This window comes from Vombatus ursinus, unplaced genomic scaffold (assembly GCF_900497805.2).
Source record: "Vombatus ursinus unplaced genomic scaffold, bare-nosed wombat genome assembly UNPS02014812.1, whole genome shotgun sequence".
NCBI classification, from domain to species: domain Eukaryota; kingdom Metazoa; phylum Chordata; class Mammalia; order Diprotodontia; family Vombatidae; genus Vombatus; species Vombatus ursinus.
Window position 1 is genome coordinate 62,936,217 of NW_020954590.1, and position 23,816 is coordinate 62,960,032.

Below are 23,816 nucleotides of genomic sequence, written 5' to 3' on the forward strand. Positions count from 1 at the left end.
TACCACAATCATTAAGGCACAACATGGCAAGAAAGTGAAAGTGTGAATAAGTGATATATGGTAGAGATAAGTAAAGTGTAACAGTTATCAACAAGGACTTGCCCACAAGAAGTGGTACAAAAAGTCATTCTCCCACAGATTCATCATCAGCAAAGGAAGTGGGGCAGCCATGTTGCAAAGTGATGGACAACAGATGGATGGTTTGGGTATCATACAGGTATCCACATATTTTTTAGATTAAAAATTTGAAAAATTAATAAGCATTTATTTTGTCTCCCTGACACGTAACTACTTATTGAAGAAAGAAAAGAACAAGACTTTGAAACAAGTATGCATAGTCAAGCCAATCAAATTTCTGTATTGGCAATTTCCAAAAATCTATGACTCATCCTGCATATTGAGTCTATCACCTCTCTAACAGGAGAGGTGTCTATCTTCTTCATTACTAGTCCTCCTGAATCATGGCCGATTGTGGTGTTGGGTAGAGTCATTAATAATAATAGTCATGATAACTAGCATTTATACAGGGCTTACTATGTGCCAGGCCCTGTGCTTTACACTTTACTGTTATTATCTCTTTTGATCCTCACAACAACCCTGCGAAATGGGTGTTCTTATTATTTCCATTCTGAAGATGAGAAAACTGAAGCAAACAGAAGTTTAAATGACTTGTCCAGGGCCACCCAGCCAGTAAGTGCCTGAGGTAAAATTTGAGTTGAGATTTTCCAGGCTCAGTGCTGTCTCCACTGCCCCACCCTACTGCCTTGATGATGAGTTAGTAGAAAAAACTAGGATTGATACAGGTCTAAATTATTCTTTTTCAGCTCACTCTAGTCTTCCCAGTATTCTCTGAAATCATTCCTTTCATCATTTTTTATAACAACATAGTATTGTATTACAATGATATGCTGTAACTTGTTCAGCCATTTTCCAGTTGAAGGGCACTCCCACAAGCCAACTCCTTTCCTGATGATGCATCTCCTAGATGATGACCTTCTGTGTCATTTCTCATGTGCAAGTCACAGTTGATAATGTGTTACTGTCTACTTACATCCACCACAATCTTCCTTTTGCACTTTGGATCTCTTGAAATTTTGATCCATTAGAGACCGCGGTGCTCTGTGATTCACAACTACATTGTATTACTAGAAGAATACTGCTATTAAAAAGATTGGGTTTTAGTTCTTTGCTCTAACAAAAAGAGATATTATAAATATTTTTGTACACATGGGTCCATTTTCTCTTTGATCACTTAGAGTTATCATAAAATTGGGAAAGGGGTTGCTGGTTTCAAGGATATACACAATTTAAGAAATATTGGGAAATCCCCCAAATACCTCACATTCCCAATTACTCTCTCTAAATTGGTCAGACTAATTCACTGCTCCAGGAACAGTTCATCAATATATCTATTTTCCCACATACCCTTTAACATTAATCATTTTCTTTTTTTGTCAACTTTACCAATCTGATGTATATTAGGGGGAAATTCAGAACTACTTTCATATTCATTTCTATGATTATTAGTATTTTGGAGCTTTTTTCATATGGTTTTTGATAACATGGTTTCCTTCTCTAAAGAGCTATCTATTAATATTGTTTACCCATTTAATAATTGGAGAATGGATTTATTGTTACAAATTTGAATCATTTCCTTATATAGCTTAGAAATGTGAACTTTATTGGAAAACTTACAGCAAATATTCTCCCCCCTCTTAATTGTTTTCCATCTAACCTCAGCTGCTTGGTTTTATTTGTGAAAAACATTTAAAATTTGCATAATCAAAATTGTTGATTTCATATTCTGTGCATGTCTCTATCTCATGTTTGGTTAACGGTTCTGTTATTCATAGGTTCAAAGATAATTCCTTTTTTTGCTTCTCTAATTTGTTTGTGATGTCATTCTTTATGGCTAAATCATACATCCATTTAGAACTTATCATGTGATATGGTGTGAGGTACTGGTTTAAACCTGATTTCTGTCAGATTTTTCCAATTTTCTCATCAATTTCTGTTGAATAGTGAATCCCTCTGTAGCCATCGTCTTCAGGTTTCAGATACAGGGCACGGTGTTCATTTGCTTCCCTATGTTGTACATGTACACACTTAATGTTAAAAGAACTAAAAAGAGGCTTCTAGCATGTTGCATAGATCCTTTATAGGGGATCTAGAAGAGGGCATGGGTGAGGTCCAGGCATAAGGAGCATGAGTGGAGGTGTTGTAAGCTATATTGTTGGAGGGAACATCCACATTGATGGGACCACAGATCCATGGAAGTGCTTAGTATGGCACTCCTCTCCACAGGGTTGTGGTGAGGAAAGCTATTTGTAAGCCTTAAAGTATTGTAAAACCCAATTATTATATGTTCAGAGTTCTTGAATCACAGATAATATTAACTTTAGTCAAGCCATCAAGTATTTATTAAGTGCCTATGATATGCCAGCTATTGTACTAAGGATACAAAGAAAGGCCAACAAATAGTAGTTCAACCCTCAGGATCTCCCAGTCTAATGGAGGAGACAACATGCAAGTGATTATGTACAAACAAGCCACATACAGGATAAACTGCAGATAATCAATAGAGAAGTCACTAGCTTTAAGGGATATACCAAGGTTTTGTAGAAGGTAAGTGATTTAGTTGAGACTTGAAAGAATCCAGGAACTTTTAAAAGTAAAATAAGGTTATAAAAATTTAGTTGGTACAGAGTACCTAAGGAAAAATACTATAAAATACTATCTAGAGTTAAAATTAAATAAACATTTCCCCCTTTTTTAAATGAAAAAAAAAACCCATGCAACCAGAAAATAGTCTTAATTTGCAGTTACAAAGCAAAGTGTCATAGATATCTAGAAGCACTGGAAATTAAAGTCCTTACACATATCTGAGTGAAAATTCCTTATGTGGGGAAAATGCAAGTATTATTCATGGGTCAATTTTGTCACCTATTTCCCATTATTGTTTCAATGTTTGGTTCAGGGAATCTTAATCCTTTTTGCTGTGCTGGACCCTGTTGGCAATCACTAACCTCTAATTTCCATTAGAGGTTGGTGAAAATAAAGATGTAATTTTTTCCTGTCTAAGTTCATGGGCTGGCTGAATATCTAGTCTAGTTAATTGTGCTGCAAATTGTCAGGTTTCAGGGAATCATAGCTTTATTTTAGTAGATCCAAATATATTTTAAGGAAACTTTCATTTTCAGTACATTTGAAAACATGGTCTTCCATCTTCCATCCTTTAAGGGCAGTTGTTCTGCCAAAGAGTTATTATGTATAGCCAGCCCTCTCTTGAATATTCAGAAGCTATTTTTTCCCCAGTTGTTATGTTATAAAGGTGTTTTGGCCCTCTTCCAGGGGCTGTTGCCTTTTTCTTTTGTCACAAAAAGAAAACACTCAAATCTGCTCATTTTGCTACTTTTTCTTGGCTCTAATTCCAAAATTCTTGTGGTGGAGTTAAGGGAGGAAGAAGGTTGAATTGCAAACATGAGGATAGGGGATTACCTTGTGGATTTCATATATGATTTTGCTTGCCTTCAGCCATATTTTTATGGAAACTTTAGAGGTGGTTTTTATCAATAGGTTGTTCAAATAGATCACACTAAAATGTTGACTTTCACAATCAAGTATTCATTCAAGAAGCACTATTAAGCAAAAAAAAATTCTGGGTAATTGAAAATAGCCTCTAAATTTTGTAACTCTTTTGTGAAGAGACTGATGCTATATCATAAACTCTAGGTTACATGAACCTGTGATTTTAGTAGTAACCTTTACAAATGACATCAAGGCATTTTAGGGCAATGGAAAATGTTGGATTTGGAGTCAGTAGGCTTGGGTTGGAATCTTAAATCTGTCATTTACTAGCTGGATGAACATGAACGGGACCCTTGACCTTTCTGCATCTATTTCTACTAAATGAAGATATTTGGTTAGACAATCTCTGTCCTTTGTGGTTCTAAATCCTATAATTCAAAAGTATTGAGGTATCATAATAACAACTTTTTACACCACTAGACTGAATGGTGTTGTGAAAACAACACTGGAGTAAGACTTAGCAGATCTAGGTTCAAGTTTGAGCTTTGCCACTTACTGACTGTGTGCCCTTGGACCAGTCATCTCTGGAAGCTGCTGAAATTGGATTAAGCATGAGAGTCATGTAGTCTGCAATTAAGGAAATTACTTTGGCAGTGGTATGTAGGATGTATCAGAGGGGTGAGAGAAGTGAGGCAGAGAGACCAATTAGGAGACTGTTGAATATCAAATTCTGACTCTGACACTTACTGGCTATGTGACCTTGGGTTGGTCACTTCACCTCCTTGGGCCTCAGTTTCCTCTTCTATGAAATGAGGGGGTTGGACTAGAATAGATTATCTCTAAATCCCTTCTAGCTAAATTCTATGATTTTATTCACACAATGAGCTCTTTCAGGTACACCACAGGGTATGCATCTTTGAAGGGAAGAGGTCACAACTGTACAACATATACACAGACTGATGGGTATGTGTATTGGAGGTGGGGGGATGCTGCTTGGGGTATGTGCTACAGATACTCATATCCATGAGCTAATTTTATTTAAGTTTTGCAGTGTTTTCAATACCAGCTAGAGAGGAATTTTATTCTCCCTGACTCACTGTATCCCTATTGTTGCACAAAAGCCTGGAGCCCAGACTGTGGAACCTACAGACATGTCCTAGGTTCAGATCTATTCAACGCTTTCCCCATTATTGGCTGCTCTATCAGCCAATAAATTGCTTCGTCTTTCTCAAAGTTAAGGGAGGGGTGATACATGGCTTTATCTCTCTCCTATAGTTGTATCTTAGACTTCCAATACTGTAGGCAGAAATTATACAATTCAATATTTTAACTCAGCAAATATGCATTTTTCCAGTGGTCTTTTTTTTTAAACATGTGCAATTATGTAAAACATTTCCATGTTAGTCATTTTGTACAAGAAGACTCAAATAAAAGGGGAAAAAAAAAAGAAAGAGAGTGAAAAATAGCATGCTTCAGTCTGAATTCAATGAATATCTTCTTCTCTGGAGGCAGACAGTATGCTTCATCATTAGTCCTATGGGATTGTCTTGAATCATTGTATTGCTGAGAATAGTTAAGTCATTAAGTTCATTGAGCAATATTGCTGTTACTGCGTACAATGTTCTCCTGGTTCTGTTAACTTCATTATACATCAGTTCATGTAGGTCTTTCTAGGTTTTTCTGAAATCATCCTGTTTGTCATTTCTTACAGCACAAATAATATTTCATTACAATCATATACCACAACTTGTTTAGTCATTTTCCAATTGATGGACATTCCTTTGCCTTCCAGTTCTTAGCCACAACAAAAAGAGTTGCTATAAATATTTTTGTACAAATAGGTCATTTTCCCTTTTTTTGAGGATTTCTTTGGTATCCCAGTTTTCCCACATCCCCTCTGACATTTAACATTTACCTTTTTTTTTGTCATATTAGCCACTCTGATAGGTGTGAGGTGGTACCTCAGAGTTGCTTTAATTTGCATTTCTCTGATCAATAGTGATTTAGAGCACTTTTTTCATATGACTATAGACAGCTTTGATTTCATTGTCTGAAAACTGCCTGTTTATATCCTTTGTCTATTTATCAATTGGGGAATGAGTTGTATTTTTATAAATTTGATTCAGTTCTCTATATATTTGAGAAGTGAGGCCTTTTTAGAGATACTTATTCCCCCCCCCCCATTTTCTGTTTTCCTTATAATTTTGGTTGCATTAGTGTTGTTTGTGCAAAAATTTTTAAATTTTATATAAAGAGAATTTTCTATTTTACATTTTATAATGCTCTCTACATCTTCTTTGGCCCTAAATTTTTCTCTTATTCATTAATCTGACAGATAGACTATTCTATGCTCTCTTAATTTGCTTATGGTATCACCCTTTATGTGTAAATCATGTACACCTTTAGACCTTATCTTGATGTACGGTGTGAGATGTTGGTCTATCCTTAGTTTCTGCCATACTGTTTTCTAGTTTTCCCAGCAGTTTTTGTCAACTAATGAGTTTTTGTTCCAAGCTTGGATCTTTGGATTTATCACATACTAGATTACTATGGTCATAATGTAATTTGTACCTAATGTATTCCACTGATCCTCCACTCTACTTTTTTAGCCAGTACTAGATTGATATTAACCACTTTATAATACAGTTTGAGATCTGGTATGTGTAGACCACTTTTTTTCACATTCTTTTTCATTGATTCCCTTGATATCCTTGACCTTTTGTTCTTCCAGATGATTTTTGTTACTATTTTTCCTAGCTCTCTAAAATAATTTTTTTGAAAAAAAATATTTTATTAAATATTTCCCAATTACATGTAAAATGTTTAAAATTCAGTTTAAAATTTTGAATTCCAAATTCTCTCCCTCCTAAAAGTTTAATAATATTTCATTTTTTTCTCCAGTTACATGTCAAGAAAATTTTTAGCATTCATTTTTACAAGATTCTGAGTTTAGATTTTTCTCCCACCCTCCCTCTTTTCACCTCTTCTGAAAATGATAGGCAATTTGATATAGTTTATATGTGTGCTATAATGTAAAAGTATTTCCATATTAGTCATAGTTGTGAAAGAAGAAACAGTTCAAAAGAAAAAAAAACGCAAGAAAGAAGAAAGTGGGGGAAAAATGCTTCCATCTGCATTCAGAGTCCATCAATTCTTTATCTGGATATGGATAGTATTTTCCTTTGTGAGTCCTTTGTGCTTGTTTTAGATCATTGTGTTGCTGAGAAGAGCTGAGTTATTCATAGCTGACCATCACTCAATGTTGCTGACAGTGTGTACAATGTTTTCCTGGTACTGCTTATTTCACTTTGAATCAGTTCATGCAAGTCTTTCCAGGTTTTTCTGAAGCCTGCCTGTCCATCATTTCTTATTGCACAATAGCATTCCATTACATTCATATACCTCAGCTTGTTCAGCTATTCCCCAATTGATGGGGATTTCCAATTTCCAATTTCCAATATTTTGCCATCATGTAAAGGGCTGCTAATAATATTTTTGCACATGTAGGTCCTTTCCACTTTTTAACATTTCCTTCAGGATTCAGACCTAGTAGTGATACTGCTGGATCAAACGGTATACACAATTTGGTTCCCCTTTGGGCATAGTTCTAAATTGCTCTCTAGAATGGTTGGATCAGTTCACAACTCCACCAACAGTGCATTCATGTCCCAATTTTCCCACATTCTCTCCAACATTTTATCATTTTTCTTTTTATGTCATATTAGCCAATCTGATAGGTGTGAGTACCTCACATTGCATTTCTTTAATCAAAAGTGATTTAGAGCACTTCTTCATATGCCAACAGATAGTTTTGATTTCATTGTCTGAAAACTGCCTGTTCATATCCTTTGACCATTTATCAATTGGGGAATGGCTTGTATTCTTATAAATTTGACTCAGTTCTCTATATATTTGAGAAATGAGGCCTTTATCAGAGGTACTTGCTTTAAAAATTGTATCCCAAATTTCTGCTTTCCTTCTAATCTTGGTTATGTTGGGTTTTCTTTGGGAGGGGGCAAAAGCTTTTTAAGTTTAATATAATCAAAACTATCCATTTTGCTTTTCATAATGCTCTCTATCTCTTGTTTGCTTATAAATTCTCCTCCTCTCCATAGATCTGATAGGAAGATTATTCCTTGGTCTTCTAATTTGCTTATGGTGTCACCTTTTATGTCTAAATCATGCACCCATTTTGACCCTGTCTTGACCCTGTCTTTGGCCCTGTCTCATGGTGTGAGATGTTGGTCTATATCTAGTTTGTGTCCTAGTGTTTTCCAGTTTTCCCAACAGTTTTTGTCAAATGGTGAGTTCTTATCCCAAAAGTTGGGGTCTTTGGGTTCATCAAACACTAGGTTACTATGGTCATTGACTATTGTGTCTTGTGTACATAATCTATTCCACTGATCCACCACTCTGTTTCTTAGCCCCTACCAGATAGTTTTGATGGTTACTATTTTATAATATAGTTTTGTAATATAGGTATTGCTAAGCTACCTTCCTTTGTATTTTTTTCATTAATTCTCTTGATATTCTTTACCTTTTGTTCTTCCAGATGAATTTTGTTGTTATTTTTTCTAGTTCTATAAAATAATTTTTGGTAGTTTGATGGGTATGAGTCAATAAATAAATTAGTTTTGGCAGAATTGTCATTTCTATTATATCAGCTTGGCCCACCCATGAGCAATTGATATTTTTCTAATTGTTTAGATCTGACTTTATTTGTGTGAAAAGTGTTTTGTAATTGTGTTAATATGGTTCCTGGGTTTGTCTTGGCAGGTAGACTCCCACATATTTTATATTTTTGACTGTTATTTTAAATGTTCTTTCTATCTCTTGCTGCTGGGCTTTGTAGATAATATATGGAAATGCTGATGATTTATATGGGTTTATTTTGTATCCTGCAACTTTGCTAAAGTTGTTAATAATTTCAAATAGTTTTTTTAGTTGATTCTCTAGGATTTTCTAAGTATACCATCATATCATCTTCAAAGAGTGATAGTTTTGTTTCCTTATTACCTATTCTAATTCCTCCAATTTATTTTTCTTCTCTTATTGCTAAATCTAAACACTTCTAGTATAATATTGAATATTAGTGGTGATAATGGGCATTCTTCCTTCACCCCTGATTATATTGGAAAGGCTTCTATCTTATCCCCATTATAGATGATGCTTGCTGATGGTTTTAGATAAATATTACTTTTCATTTTAAGGCAAGCTCTATTTATTTTTATGGTGCATAGTGTTTTTACTGTATTTTGTAAAACACTTTTTCTGCATCTATTAAGATAATCATATGATTTCTGTTGATTTTGTTACTGATATGGTCAATTATGCTAATGGTTTTCCTAATATTGAACCAGCCCTGCATTCCTGGTATAAATCTCATCTGATCATAGCGTATGGTCCCTGTGATATATTGCTATAATCTCTTTGCTAGTACTTTATTTAAAGTTTTTGCATCAATATTCATTAGGGAAATTGGTCTATAATTTTTCTTTCTCTGTTTTGTCTCTTCCTGATTGGGTATCAGCACCATATTTGTGTCATAGATGGAATTTGGTAGGATTCGCTCTTTGCCTATTTTCTCAAATAGTTTATATAGTATTGGGATTAGTTGTTCTTTAAATGTTTGGTAGAATTCACTTGTGAAATCCATATGGTCCTGGGGATTTTTTCTTAGGACGTTCATTGATGTCTTGTTCAATTTCTTTTTCTAAGATTGGGTTAAGTATTTTTTTTTCTGTTAATCTGGATAATATATGTTTTTGTAGATATTTATCCATTTCATTTAGATTTTCAAATTTATTGGCATATAATTGAGCAAAATAGCTCCTAACAATTGTCTTAATTTCCTCTTCATTGGTGATGAGTTCGCCTATTTCATTTTTGGTACTAATAATTTGGTTTTCTTCCTTCCTTTTTTAAATCAGATTAGCCAGTAGTTTATTTATTTTATTGTTTTCCCTCATAAAACCCAGCTTTTTGTTTTATTTATTAGTTCAATGTTTTTCTTACTTTCAATTTTATTGATCTCACTTTTGAACACAGGTCTTGTAACTTTCTATAGTCAAGCTTTTTTTTTTTTTTTTTGCTCATTTTATCTCCCTTTTTTGTGATGGTGTTTTATGTGAGAGTTGGGCTCTGTCCCCGCACTGTCCCAAGCTTTTTGTGCTGAGGCTCTGGGTCTTACTGTTGGCTTTCACTGGGTTTCAGTGCTTAACTGCTTGCTTTCTCTGGAGGGTAGGCTGCCCTTCTGTCTTAAATGGGGATTGGGGCCTCCCTGTTGGCCTTCACTGGGTGTGGGGTTTAGCTGCTGGCCTGCTCCAGGGGTGGGGCTTTGTTGCTGGATTGTTATGGTAACAGAATCTTTCTGAAGGTTGGTCCTGGAGGAGAGGTCTTTTTGCTAGTCTTCCCTGTGGGGTGGGGCCCTACTGCTGGATTGCTAAGGAAATAGGGTCTCTTTGCTGGAAGACCCTAGAGGCATGGTCTGACTGCTGGCCAGCCTGAGGGTAGGGCTTCACTACTGGTCAGCAATGGGGCCAGGCTTTGCTGGTGGCTTGTACTGGGAATAGAGTCATTTGAGTGGGGCCTTGTTGCTGTGCACAGATTGCTCATTTGCCTAGGGGGCTGCTGGTTTGCAGTAGAGTAGGGCCTCCCTAGTGGATTGCCCCCAGCCTCCCAGGCTTGGAATCTTGCTGCAGGCTCCCTGCTATGAAGCTGGCTGCTGCTACTGCTCTTGGACCTTACTCCACTCCCGCCCCAGTGAGACAGACCTTTCCTGCAAGACTGATAAACTGCTTTTCTGCTTCTAGATCAATTCTGAGGCAGTTTTCTAGTTGTTTGGAGAGCTTCCAAGGGTTCCTTCCTCACTCTGCCATCTTGGCATGGGACTTCCCCCAATGGTTTTTCTTGTTGTGGCATGGCTGATGCCTCTTTGAAAATGACCTGGTCAAATGTTAATGAAGTAGCTTTTTAAGGATGTTTTGCTATAATATTTTACAATACAAATTTTTATTTTATAGATGTCAATAAGGTAAAGACTGGTGGTACAGGGGAGAAAAGTGTGAGATAATGGGCTCCAACATAGAAATCATAATTACCACAACTTCATTATCTACAGCCGTATTTATTTTCATGCTAATAGTGAGTTTTGTGAGTGTCTACTGCGCTATGAAGAAATACAGTAAAAAGACCAATGCCAATACATCAGATATGACTTAGAAAATGTAAGTATGCAATAAGATAATTGAATTAAAATGCTAAAAGAAAACTGTACTCTGAGTCATTATAATAATGAATCTTAGTCTCAAAGAAAAGATAACGAAATATGCTCCTTTCTTCTGAGCAGAGGTATGATTCTATGGGGACAAAAAATTGCATATGGTCATTGTGGTATTTGCTTTTTGATTTTCTGTGTTATAAGAGGGGCTTAAGTTCTGGAGGGACAGAAAGACATATCCAAAATGATATAAAAATAAAAGTAATCAATGAAACTTATTTGTAAAAAGAAAGTAGGTAAGCATAGGGCTCCAAGCATTTCCTCCTAGACTGTCAGATTTATTTTTTTTTTATGTGCAAGAACTTATGGCAGTTGGTATTATTATACTTATTTTACAAAGAAGGGAACTGAGCCAGACAGAACTTAAGTGACTTGGCTAAGATCACACAGGTAATTAATGTCTAAAGCAGGATTTGAACTCAGGTATTCCTGATCCAGGTCCAGAGCTCTATTCTCTATACCATCAACCTACTTCTTAAGATCATATAAGATCTTCTCATATGACTAGTGTCACAGGTAGGATTTCAACACAGGTCTTCCTGACTTCAAAACTAGCACTCTATCATGAAAGATGTTTGGTTTGGATAGTTCTCAGTGTTTGGCCTCCTTGTGTTGCACAGTGCTTTTAAAAAAAGGAAGTAATTTGATTTTGGAATGCTTTCTGTTTTAAATTTACAAATAATATGGATATATCTGATGTCCTAAGGAGTTTGGTTATAATAACAAAGCCACAGTAGGAGGAGGTGGGTCATTTTCACTGATCTTCCTTTTTTTGCTGTAGGAATTCCTGTGCCCCATTCAGTTTATGGAAGGGGTAGACAATGTCACATCACCACATAAAGGGAGAGAGAGCATAGACTTCTTTAGCCATCTTCTACTGACCTCCTGCCTGCCGACTCATACTTTCTCTGAGAAAGGACTGAAGGATGATGATGATGATGATGATGATGATGATGATGATGATGATGAAGTGTTGGGAGGCAGTGTGGTTCAGGGGAAAGAGCACTGGCAGGAGAGAACTCAGCTCTGATTCTTATCACCTGTGTGACTTTGGGCAATTTGCTTAATCTTCTTGGGCCTGTAGGCCCATGGGAATAGATAGCTTCTGAGGCACCTTCCACGTTGAGTTAACTGAGCCTAATAAAAGGCCTTTTTTTGTTGGTTCAGCCCAAATTGGGGAAGGCTTTAGAGCTTGCTCCACTGGAGAAGATTACTAAATGCTTCATGTAGGGTTAGTAATAAGTAGATGCAAAGGCCAAGCAAAGGTCTTCATGATTGGTCTCACATAATTAGCAATTTCAAGTCACCCAGATTCTCATCACTGGAGCTATGCTTGATGCCTCACTTTCCCTCCCCCTGCCTTCAGCTGCACAGATATGTTGTTTCTATCTCCCCAAGATCTCTCATACTCACCCATTTCTTTATGCTGCTAGAGCCACCACCCTAGTTCAGGTCTTCATCACTTTTCCCTGGACTATCATAATAGCTTCCTAATTGGTTTCCTTCCCTCAAGCCTCTTCTTACTCCAATGCATTCTCTACACAGCTGCCGAAGGGATTTTCCTAAACCATGTCACCCCAGTTTTCAATATACTCCAGTGGGCTCCCTCTTACCTCCAGGATCAAATACAAATTCCTTGGCATTTAAAGCCCTTTACACCTTGATTCCAACTACACCTTATAATATGTTATTCTCCTCTATGTTCTCAATGTTCCACTATACAGACCTACTTGTTGTTACTCACACATGACTCTCCACCTCTCATCTCTTGGCTTCACTCTAGATTTCTTCCATGCCTGAAAGGCAATACTTCCTCTTCTCTGTCTCTTAGAATCCCTGGTTTCCTTTAAGACTCAAATTCTTCTTTCTGCCTGGAACCTCTTATCTACTTTATATGGATTTTCCATATGTATGTATGCATGCATATATATACATGTGTTTATATGTACATATAAACAAATATATAGGCATATGCACATATGTGTCTATAAACACCCACATATATATCCATGCATGTGTAGCCTTGTGTGTGTATTTGTGTATGTGTGTGTAGGTAGATATGTGTATCTTTATAAACATATACATATACATACACATATACATGTGTGTATGTATATGTGTATGTATCCCTCATTACAAGGGGAACTCCTTAAGGACAAAAACTGGTTTGTTTGTTTTTTGTCTTTATATCCACAGTATCTTGTGTATTCTTTCAACATAGAAGATAGTTAAGCCACTTAAATTCTTAATTGACTGATTGAGAATAACACAAAGTAGGAGACGTAGAGAGGGATGAAGGGAAGGGAGAGAGAGAGAAAGAGAGAGAGGGAGAGAGAGAGAGAGGGGGAGAGAGAAAGAGAGAGAGAGGGAAAGAGAGAGAGGGAGAGAGAGAGAGGAAGAGAGAGAGAAGGAGAGAGAGAGAGGAAGAGGGAGAGGGAGAGAGGGAGAGAGAGTAACTGAGGAGATCAGTATAGACCTCCTGCAGTAGATGACACATTAGTTGCCTTTAAGGTAAATGGAGAATTCCATTACGAAGAAGTATATGAGAAATGTGCTACAGACATGGGAAACAATTTTGCACAGACACAGAAGGAGTAGATCATATATCATGTATGAAACATACATGAAAAGAGTTAAGAGATCGGCTTGGCTGTGATAAAGATTTCATTAGGGGGAATAATCTGAAAAAAGGCTGGAAATGTAGGCAGAAGCCAGATTATGTGACCTGTGAAATCTGAAATAACTGAGCAAACAAAAGCTCAAGCTTCTGAGCATATTGGTTTATTAAGCAAAGCATACTGACTATATAATAAATTGGGACCAGGCTCTCTTAGCTGATACTGGACCCTGAATACCGGGAGAGACAGATTTTTATGCATTAAAAGAAAACAATCAGATATAAATCAGGATATAATATTAGATAATCTGATTTCTATTTGGAGGAAAGATTAGGGACTTTCTGAGTTGTGAGGAGGATGAGCTAGGTTTAGGAGGAGAGCAAACAAGTGGAATTTACAGGAAAATGAAACTTGGGTCTCAACATGGAATCAGTTTTACAAGATTAGGTCAGTTTGGTATATATAGTTCTTAAAATTCTCTCAAATATGAAGGGCTTTAAATGCCTGGCATTTTGACTTTTATACTAAAAGCAACTGGGAACCACTGATTTTTAAGTGGAGTGGGGGGAGCAGCATGACATGTTCAATTTCTGTGTTAGCAATATGAATTGAAAACTGTGTAGAGAATGGATTGAAGAAAGAAGAAAATGAAGGCAAGGAGTTTAATTAGGAGGCCATTGCAAGAGTCCAGGTGAAAGGTGGCTAAATGATGCAGTAGATAAAGACCTGGACTTGGAATCAGGAAGAGCTGAATTCAAACATGGCCTCAGATATTTACTAGTTGTATGACTCTGGGAAAGTCACTTAACCTCTGTCTGCCTCTTTTTCCTCATCAGTAAAATGGGAACAATTGTATATAATTCCTAGAGTTGTTGCAAAGATTAAATGAGGTAATATTTGTAAAGTGTAATGCAAGCTTTTGAGTTATTTATAAATGTTAGCCATTATTATTAAGGAAGTGAGGGTTGAATTAGGTTGGTGGCCATCTAAGTGAGAAAAGAATTCAACCATTCAAAGGATGGTGTGGAGGTAGCCTCAAAAAAACTTAGCAACTGATCAGATATAAGACAGCATAGGTTTTAAGAAGTTTCCAAGGTTGCAAGCCATAGCAGCTAGAAAGGATGTTCTTTTCCCTCAAAAGAAATGGGGAAATTTCGAGCATGTAAAGTTTATGGGGAAGATGATGAGCCCAGTTTATTTTCTACACATTTGCCAAAAGAATATTTCTGAAGTACAAGCCTGACCTTGTCACATATCTGCTCACCTAGCTACAGTGGCTCCCAGTCGCTTCTAGTTTCAAACACAAACTCCTCTGTTTGGCATTCAAAGCTCTTCACAATCTTGTTCCAGCCTACCTTTCCAGACTTGCCTATTTCTCTTCTTCATGCACTCTATAATTCAGCCAAACTGGTCTATTAGGTCTCCCTCACTCAAGACATTCCAGCTCCCATCCCTCTGCCTTCACATAGACTGTCCCTTGTACCTGGGATGCACTTAGCATTCCCCCTTTCCCTCTTAGGATCCTTCAACTGGTTCAATGCTCAGTTCACCATCTTCCATCTGAATCCTTTTCTGATCCCTCTGGCTGATAGTGCTTCCCTCCTTGAAATTATCTTGTATTTATTTTATATTTTATACAATTAAGTGTACATGTTTTCCCCATGTTACAATGTAAGCTGCTGGAGGACACAGACTATCATTTTTGTCATTCTGTCCCTGCCACCTAGAACAGTACCTGGCACATAACAGGAGCTTAAAAATCACTCAGTATGGAGTCAGAGGCCCTGGGTTCAAATCTCACCTCTGATGCTTTCTACCAGTGTGATGTTGTGCAAGTCAAGAAATGTCTCTGTGCTATAGTTTCCTCATCTTTAAGATGTGAGAGTTTGAGTATATGGCCTCTGAGGTCCCTTCCATCTCTAGACCCATGATTCTTTGATCCTTTGATTAATTAATAGAAATGAAATTTGAGATATAATGACAGGTTACATTGAGGTTGAGATGCCAAAAGGACATCCGGGTGAACTTGCTGGCAACACGAGACTTTAATTTAAGAGATTAGAGATGTAGATTATTCACACACACATATACATGTATACACACATATATGTATACACACATATATACACATGCATATGTATATACATATATTATGTATATACATAATCCATATATGTATGTGTGTATAGATGTATAAAAGTATATAGAGATGAAGATGTATATATACATATTTATCTCTGTCTCTATTTTTATCTGTCTCTATCTGGGAGGAGTCATCTGAACAGAAACGATAATTATACGTATGAGGGCTGAAGAAGTCACCAAAGAAAAGAATGCAGAGAGAACCTCATGGGATGCTGACACAGTGGCTAGAAGGAAATGAGTCATATTTATTCATCAGATTCCATTTTATAGTTGATTAATCTAAACCTAGGGCAGAAAGACATTTTTAAGCTCATCATAAGCTAAAACACAGCAAAACAAATAATTTAGCCAACAGACTTAGCATTTTGGAGATAAAATGTACGTGAAAGTTTTAAAGAGATTACAAATTGTTTTATGGATGTTAAATCTGATGGCAAGAGACTCTACGTACACAGACACTGGACACAATGGATAAATGTCATGAAACTTCTTTCTGCAGCTAAGGTTGCCATGTTTTAGGGTTGAATGAATTCAAGGTCAGGGTTGAAGAATGGAACTAAAGAGGAGAGAAATTTGACCAGAGAGGAGAGGACCAATGAAATTTTATATATGGGACAAGCCAAGGCATTTCCTAGTAAAAATGTGACTATTATTTAAGACATGGAAAAGCTATAGTCTAGGCCAGGGGTGGGAAACCTGTGGCCTTGAGGCCACATGTGGTCCTCTAGGTTCTCATGTGCGACCCTTTGACAGAATCCAAACTTCACAGAACAAATCCTCTTAATAAAAAGATTTGTTTTGTAAAATTGGACTAAGTCAAAAGGCCACACCTAAGCACCTAGAAGGCCACATGTGGCCTCAAGGCCTCAGGTTCCCTGCTCCTGGTCTAGGCAATTAAAACAGGTCATCATCATCATCACCATCACATATAAACTGAACTAATTTTCCCTCCCAGAGAAATGGTGATTTGTTTCATTTTCATATTCCCAGTGCCTACCACATTGCTTTCCTCATAACATTTAAGAAATGTTCCTTGAATTCAGTTATTTTAATGGGTGAATCTCTGAGGCAGTGGGTGTGATAGGATGCCACCATAGAATGATTCCAGAAAGCCATTGATGGAGACTTCGTTTAAAAGATAGATCATTTCACTGGGATTTATTCAATAAATAGCTTTCACATTCATGAATTATGTCATAAATTGTTCCTTCTTTTCTTTGCAGGACAGCCTTCCTAAAACCACATCTGAATAGCAATAACAACAATTACAATAGAAAAAAATAGGAAAATGCCTTTCTTCCTCATCATAGATTCATCCAGAAACAGATTTCAGCTGTGAGAAATGACAGGTTTTTTTGTAACCTATAATTACTTTTTTTTTTCTGCTGAAAAGCATGCCCTCTGTCAAAAATTGGAAATACTGTCAATGGATCTTTTTTCTTTTCTTCTAAAGTCCATCACTTTCTGTGTCATTTTGGTGGTGTTGCTGTGTTTGGAAGAGGTCACTCAAGCTGTGACGGAACTCCCTGCCCATCACAGGGCCCCGCAGCCCTTTAGAAGTTTCAAATCAAGTTGCTAACCTTGAGGTGTGGGGAATGTCACTTCCCAACAACTCCAGCCACTATGTCATTTGGAGTCATCTCCCATGCCTCCTTTGGCTAGAGGTGGCCTGTCTCTCTAACTGAGGATTTGGGACTGGGCAGAACAATGAGTGGAACAAATTCTGGATTTGGTGTCAGGGGATCTGGGTTTGAATCCTGTTTCTGCTGCTTTACTATCTTTGTAACCTTTGACAAGTGCTCTTGGGGGCCTCGATTTCTTTGCTTCCAGAATGACATTGTTGTACTCTTTCCCACCTCGTATCCAATCAGTTAAGAAGTCTGTTGCATCCATTTCTGCAAAATCTCTTATCCTTCTCCTCTCCATTCCCACCGTTCCAACATGAGTATACGCCTTCAGTACCACCTGATTGGACTATGGCAATACATTCCTTCCAGGTTCCCTCTTCCTCCAATTAATTCATCCTTTGCAATCACTTCCTATAGAATTTTTCTTATGTATCAATATGGTTATGCCACTTAGTAAAAATTTTTCTTCTCTCTTGAATATGGTTTATACTCCTCTTCTTGGCATTCAAGTCCCACCAAATCTTCCCAGACTTATTTCATACTTTTCATTTTTAAATATTAACATTTCAGTGAAACTAGATATCTCTGCTCTCTCTACACACTTCCTTACTCTGGAAGGTGAAGCCAAGATGGAGGAGTGATAGGATGCAGTATGGTGGGTTCCCCTCTCCTAACTCCTCCAAACAGCTCTAAAAAAAGCACCAGACAGAATCCTGACAGGGAAATCCAGACAAAGTCACAGTGAACCAGTTGTGTAGCACAGTTTACATAGTGAGACAGATTGGGAGGCATGTGGACAGGGCCTGACAAGAACTCTAAACATACACACTACTTATGCCTATAGGGCTTTGTTCAAGCTAATTCCTAAGTGTAAAATATATCTTCTCCCCATTTTTACCTGTTAAAATTCCACCCATCCCTTAGAATAGTGGGGCATTCCAGAACCTGAGAAAGGCTATTTATGAAAACAAGAAAATATCCAGTCCATGCTAGGGCTCTACCAGAGCCATGTTGGGTCATCATGATGGTGACAGATACCAACTGGAAGCTTTGTCACTCACTACCTAGTTCTGAGTTGCAGATCCAGGACAGAATGAGGAGTCTTGCATGTTTGGTAGAGTTCCCTGATTGGGATGCCCTGGGCAATTTGCCAAGAAAAGAGAGTTCAGATCACAGCAGGCCCCAGCAGTGTAGGTCAGGCTTCACCTCAAAGCAAAACATCTAGCACAACCTAAAGAGGAGTAACAAAGACAGGAATCCCAGACCAAAGGGAAGCCTTTAATTCTGCCACTTTGAACCAACTGAACTTTCTAGCTGGCTGATAGGGGCAGAGTTTGCACAGACCCAAACCCAGATTAGGAATTGCAGAGCTCAGAACAGGCAGGAGTAATCAGACTTTGCCCTAGATCAAACCACTCTGTGAGCACTGGAAACTAGGAGGTTTTCAGCCTGTCCTTGAGATTCTGGAATAAAATAACACTCAATATCATAAGAAAGCAACAATGGAACCAGCCCAGACCTGTCCTCCAGAAATGCAACTGAGTCCCACCCTAACATCAAGTCTAAAGTCAAGAAGTAGGCTGGAAGAATGGGCAAACTAAAAAACCCCAAGGAAAAGAGTTATTATGGAGACAGGGAAGCTCAAAACACAATTGCAGAAGAGAATGACTCCAACATGTCTACTAGCAAGGCCTCACAGAAAAACACAGCTTGGGCACAAACTCAACTAGAATTCATGGAATAGATGAAGGAAGAGTTTTAAAAAAGAGTTAAAAATGTTTCCACAAATGGAATGAGAGTACTTGGGGGGAAAACTGGAAAATGCATGAGAGCTATGAAAGAAAGGAGTAGAAAGGGAATTTAACAGCTTGTTCTAGGAGTTATAAAATTTTTCTTAAGCAACAAATTCCTTAAAAATTAGAATGGACCAAAAAGAAGCCAATGATTTCATGAGACAACAAGAAATATTAAAATGAATTAAAAGGCTGAAAATATAGAAGAAAGTGTAAGGTATGTCCTAGCAAAAATAACTGACCAGGGGAAAAGATCAAGGAGGAAAAATTTAGGAAATCAACAGACTGCCTCACCACCATGACTGAAACATGAGTCTAAACAGAATGTTTTTAAAAATTGCCCAGATCTCTTAGAACCAGAAGACAAAGTGGAAATAGAAAGTATCCTCCAAAGGATCCTCCTTTCAGGTATTCTCAATTTCCACTTGTTCTCTGTCTCTCTGTCTCTGTCTTTGTCTCTCTGTCCCTGTCATTGTCTCTCTGTCCCTCTGTTTCTGTCTCTGTCTCTTTCTCTCTCACCAAAATTTAGTGAGTGGTGGTGTGATATACTTCCCATCCTGGTGTGTTATTCCAGGGAGATGGTGAAGAAGTTGCTGATGATGGAGGCTTGGGAAGGAGGGGAAAGGTACAGGTCATCCCTTTTTCCATGACAACTGTGCCTAAGGTCAAACTGCCTTTGTTAGTACCACCTGCCCCAAATGACTTATCCCCAATACTTTCTCCCTCACACTTTCATCTTTATGGAGGTCAATTCTAACTGACCTGAACCAGTTCTTTGGCATTATTTCCTTAGCTTAGGCAGAACTCACTGCCTCATTTTCCCTGTGAGCCCTGGGAATGGACTTGTTCTCTTCTAAGGTACCTTTTGATAAAGACTCTAATGAAAATAAAAATACAAATAAAATGAAAATAACTTCCAATTTTATATGCAAGTTTTAATTGCTTAATACTTAGCAATTTCTAGTTTTAAAATGAGATGAAGATCTAGAGGGATGCACAGGGAGAAGGGGGGAAGAGAGAGGAAGAATGGGAAAAATTATCTTACATAAAAGAGGCATACAAGGAGGAGATTTTGCAGTAGGGGGGAAAATGGTGGGGTGTGGGCAATACTTGAACCTCATTCTCATCTGATTTGATTCAAAGAGGGAAGAACACACTCACACACACACTCAGATGAGTATAGAAATCTATCTTAACCAATAGGCAAGTAGGAGGGAAAGGGGATTAAAGAATGGGGGATGATAAATGGGAGGGTGGATTAAGGGAGGCAATAGTTAGAAGCAAAACAGACTTTTGAGGAAGATCAAGGTAAAAAGAGACACAGAGAGAGACATATGTAGAAGAAAATGGGATAGAAGGAAATACATAGTCCTTATAACAATGAGTGTGAATGAGATTAACTCACCCATAAAATGGAAGCAGGCAGCAGAATGGATTAGAAACCAATATCCAACAGTACATTGTTTATAAGAGATACACTTGAAAAAGAAAGACACATACACACACAATTAAAATAAGGGGCTGGAGCAGAATCTACTGTGTTTCAGCAGAGGTAAATAAAAGAAGACAGGAGCAGCAAGTATGATCTCAGAGAAAGCAAAAATAAAAAGTAGACTAACTCAAAGAAATAATTAGGGAAACCACATTTTTCTAAAAGATACCACAGGCAATGAGGTAATAATCAAATTTTTTATAGCAAATTTCTATGATAAAGGAAGTCCTCAATTTTCAAATATATAGATAACTGAGCCAAATTTATAAGAAATAAATGACAATCCACAATTGAAATGAATAGGCAGTTTTCAGAACAAGAAATCAAAGCTATCTCTAATCATATTAGGGGAGCATATTAAATAATGCTCTAAATCACTGTTGATTAGAGAAATATAAATTTTTTTTTAAAAAGGGGATAGAGAAAAGGACAGATAAAACTAAAATACAATATTGTAAAAGAAAAAAATTGTTGACATTAAGCTTTCTTTTTGGGGTCATTGGAGAGTGTGAACATTTATTTGCTTGAATTTAGATTATTAAATATATTATATTATTTCCCAGACAAACCAGCCAGCTTTGTCTTTGTGGCAATTACTTTGAGGTCAACTAAGGCTCAGTAGTCAGATGGTACAGACTGAGCCTGGAGTCAGAGAGACTTGAGTTCAAATATGGTCTCAGACACTTACTAGTTTTGTGATCCTGGGCAAATCACTCAACCACTGTTTGCCTTAATTCACTGTAGATGGAAATGACAAATTGCATGGACAATGTGGTCTATGGGGTCATGAATAGTCAGACATGACTGAACAAGTAAACCATGAGTCTGCACCTCCAGTTGCCAATCTTTCCAGGCAGTAGAGAATGAGTGAAAACTGGAAGATTTAGATCTAAAAAAAAAATAGGATGTTACCAAAACTTATTGGGACCCAGTCCAACCTCTGGCAAAGCTCTGGTGGACAAATAGCATTCTAGACTTCCCAGACTGGCCACTTGGCCTTTGTTCTTTATCAGAAACCTTTCAAATTCTATTTAATTCAATTCAACAACCACTTGTTAACCTCTTGTCTACTAAATGCCAGCTTCAGTGGTAGGTCCTGGGCATATGAAGACAAAAAGAGAGAAAGAGAGGGAAAGAGAGAGGGGGAGGGAGAGAGAGAGAGAAGCGTTTCTTTTTTTCAGAGATCTTACTTTTAACTGAGGAATGAAATAGGTACTTAGAGAATTAAAAGCAAAATATAGGTAAGAGGAATAATACCTGAAACCTCCTGTATAAAACATGATTTTTAGGGGGAAGTTAGGCTTGCCTCTGGTCTCCCACATGCAAACTTTACACAAATTGGGTCCCTTGGGAGAGACATATAATATCATGAGAGGAAGCCTCCATCTGTAACAACATGACAGGGAAGGATGTAATTGAGGTTCTACCAAAAGGGAAGATATCTGTGGGAAGGAAACCCAAGGATGTACTAGCAAAGGATTGTAGGAAGGTATTTCTCTCAGCCTATTTGTCTCTGGCAGGCTTGGAAAGAACTCTAATCTAGGAAATGTTGATTCCATATAGTTGGGCAAAATAACTCCTTACAATTGCTTTAATTTCATCTTCATTAGTGGTATATTAACCCTTTTTGTTTTTAATACTAGTGATTTGGTATTCTTTTTTATAACCAATGATTATTATTAATTATTATTAACCAATGATTTATCTATTTTATTGTTTTTTTACACTCAATTTTATTACTTTCATCTTTAATTTTTAGGATTTTCCAATTTAGTGTTTAATTGGGGATTTTTAGTTTATTCTTTTTCTAGTTTTTTTCATAGCATATTCAATTCATTTGTCTGCTCTTTTTCTCTTTTATTCATGTAAGCATTTAGAGATTTAGAGACATTTCCCTTTCATTACTGCTTTTGCTATATCCCATGGATTGTGATATGCTGTCTCATTGTCATTTTCTTTAATGAAATTTTTGATTATTTCTATGATTTGTTCTTTAATTGACTGATTTTTAAAGATTAGGTTTTTTAATTTCCAATTATTTTTTTTTGTTTTGTTTTGTTTTGTTTTGTTTTGTTTTTAGGCAATTGGGGTTAAGTGACTTGCCCAGGGTCACACAGCTAGTAAGTGTCAAGTGTTTGGTCTGAGGCTAGATTTGAACTCAGGTCCTCCTGACTTCAGGGCCAGTGCTCTATCCACTGTGCCACCTAGCTGCCCCCCAATTAGTTTTTAATCCGTATTTCTGTGGTCTCTTATTAAATTTAATTTTTATTGTATTCTGATCTGAAAAGGATACTTTTGAAATTTTTGCTTTTCTGCTTTTAACTATAAAATTTATGTCCTAATATATGGTTGATCTTTGTAAAGGTATCATGAACCACTGAGAAAAAGTATATTATTTTCTCTTCCCATTCAATTCTCTCCAAATATCTATTATATTTAGCTTATCCATTCACTTCCTTGACTTCTTTCTTATTTATATTTTTATTAGATTTATCTAATTCTGAGAGGGGAAGATTTAAGTCCCCCACTACTCTCATACTATCTATCTCCACCTATAATTCATTTAGCTTTTCTTTAAAAAATTTAAATGCTATAGTATTTGGTGAATATAGGTGTAATATGATATTGCTTTCTTGTCTATGGTACCTTTTATCAAAATGTAGTTATCCTATTTATCACTTTTAATTAAATCTGTTTTAGCCTTAATGTTGTCTGAGATCATGATTGCTACCTTTGCCTTTTTTGCATCATCTGAAGCATAATAAATTCTACTCCAACCTTCCATTTTAACTCTGTGTGTATCTCTCATTCTTAAATGTGTTTCTTATAAACAACATATTGTTGGATTCTGATTTTTAATCCATTTTGCTATCTGTTTCCATTTTATGAGTGAGTTCATCCCATTCACATTTAAAGTTATAATCATTATTTGTGAATTTCCCTCCATCCTATTCTTACTCACTATTGTCCTTCTTGGACTCTTTTTTACCCTATCCCTATTACCTTATCCTCTCCCCTTACTCTCCTATTCCTTATTCTACCCACCCCTCTACAAGCCCTCCTTCACCCTCTCCCCCCATCCTCCTAAAACTTAATCTACAGACTTTTCTAAAAGTCCCTTCCATATCCTGTCCCCCAGGCCTCTCACCTCTATAAGTTCAGAAGACCTCTACACCCCTCCACATGTGCACATTGTTTCTCCTTCAAACCAGATCCAATGAAAATAAATTTCCAACATTACCCCATCTGCTTCCTTTGATTCAGTTCTTCCTTTCACACCCCATTTGTATGAAATAATTGTACCTTTTAACTTTTCCTATCCAATTTTGTTTT

At 36.9% G+C, this 23,816-nt stretch overlaps 2 pseudogenes; both read left to right on the top strand.

Annotated features, from left to right (window-relative positions):
- The window catches only part of LOC114053971, a 47,233-nt pseudogene extending 36,484 nt beyond the window's left edge, over window positions 1–10,749 (top strand).
- Window positions 10,750–10,855: 106 nt separating this feature from the next.
- Window positions 10,856–23,816, top strand: part of LOC114053972 — a 29,829-nt pseudogene continuing 16,868 nt past the window's right edge.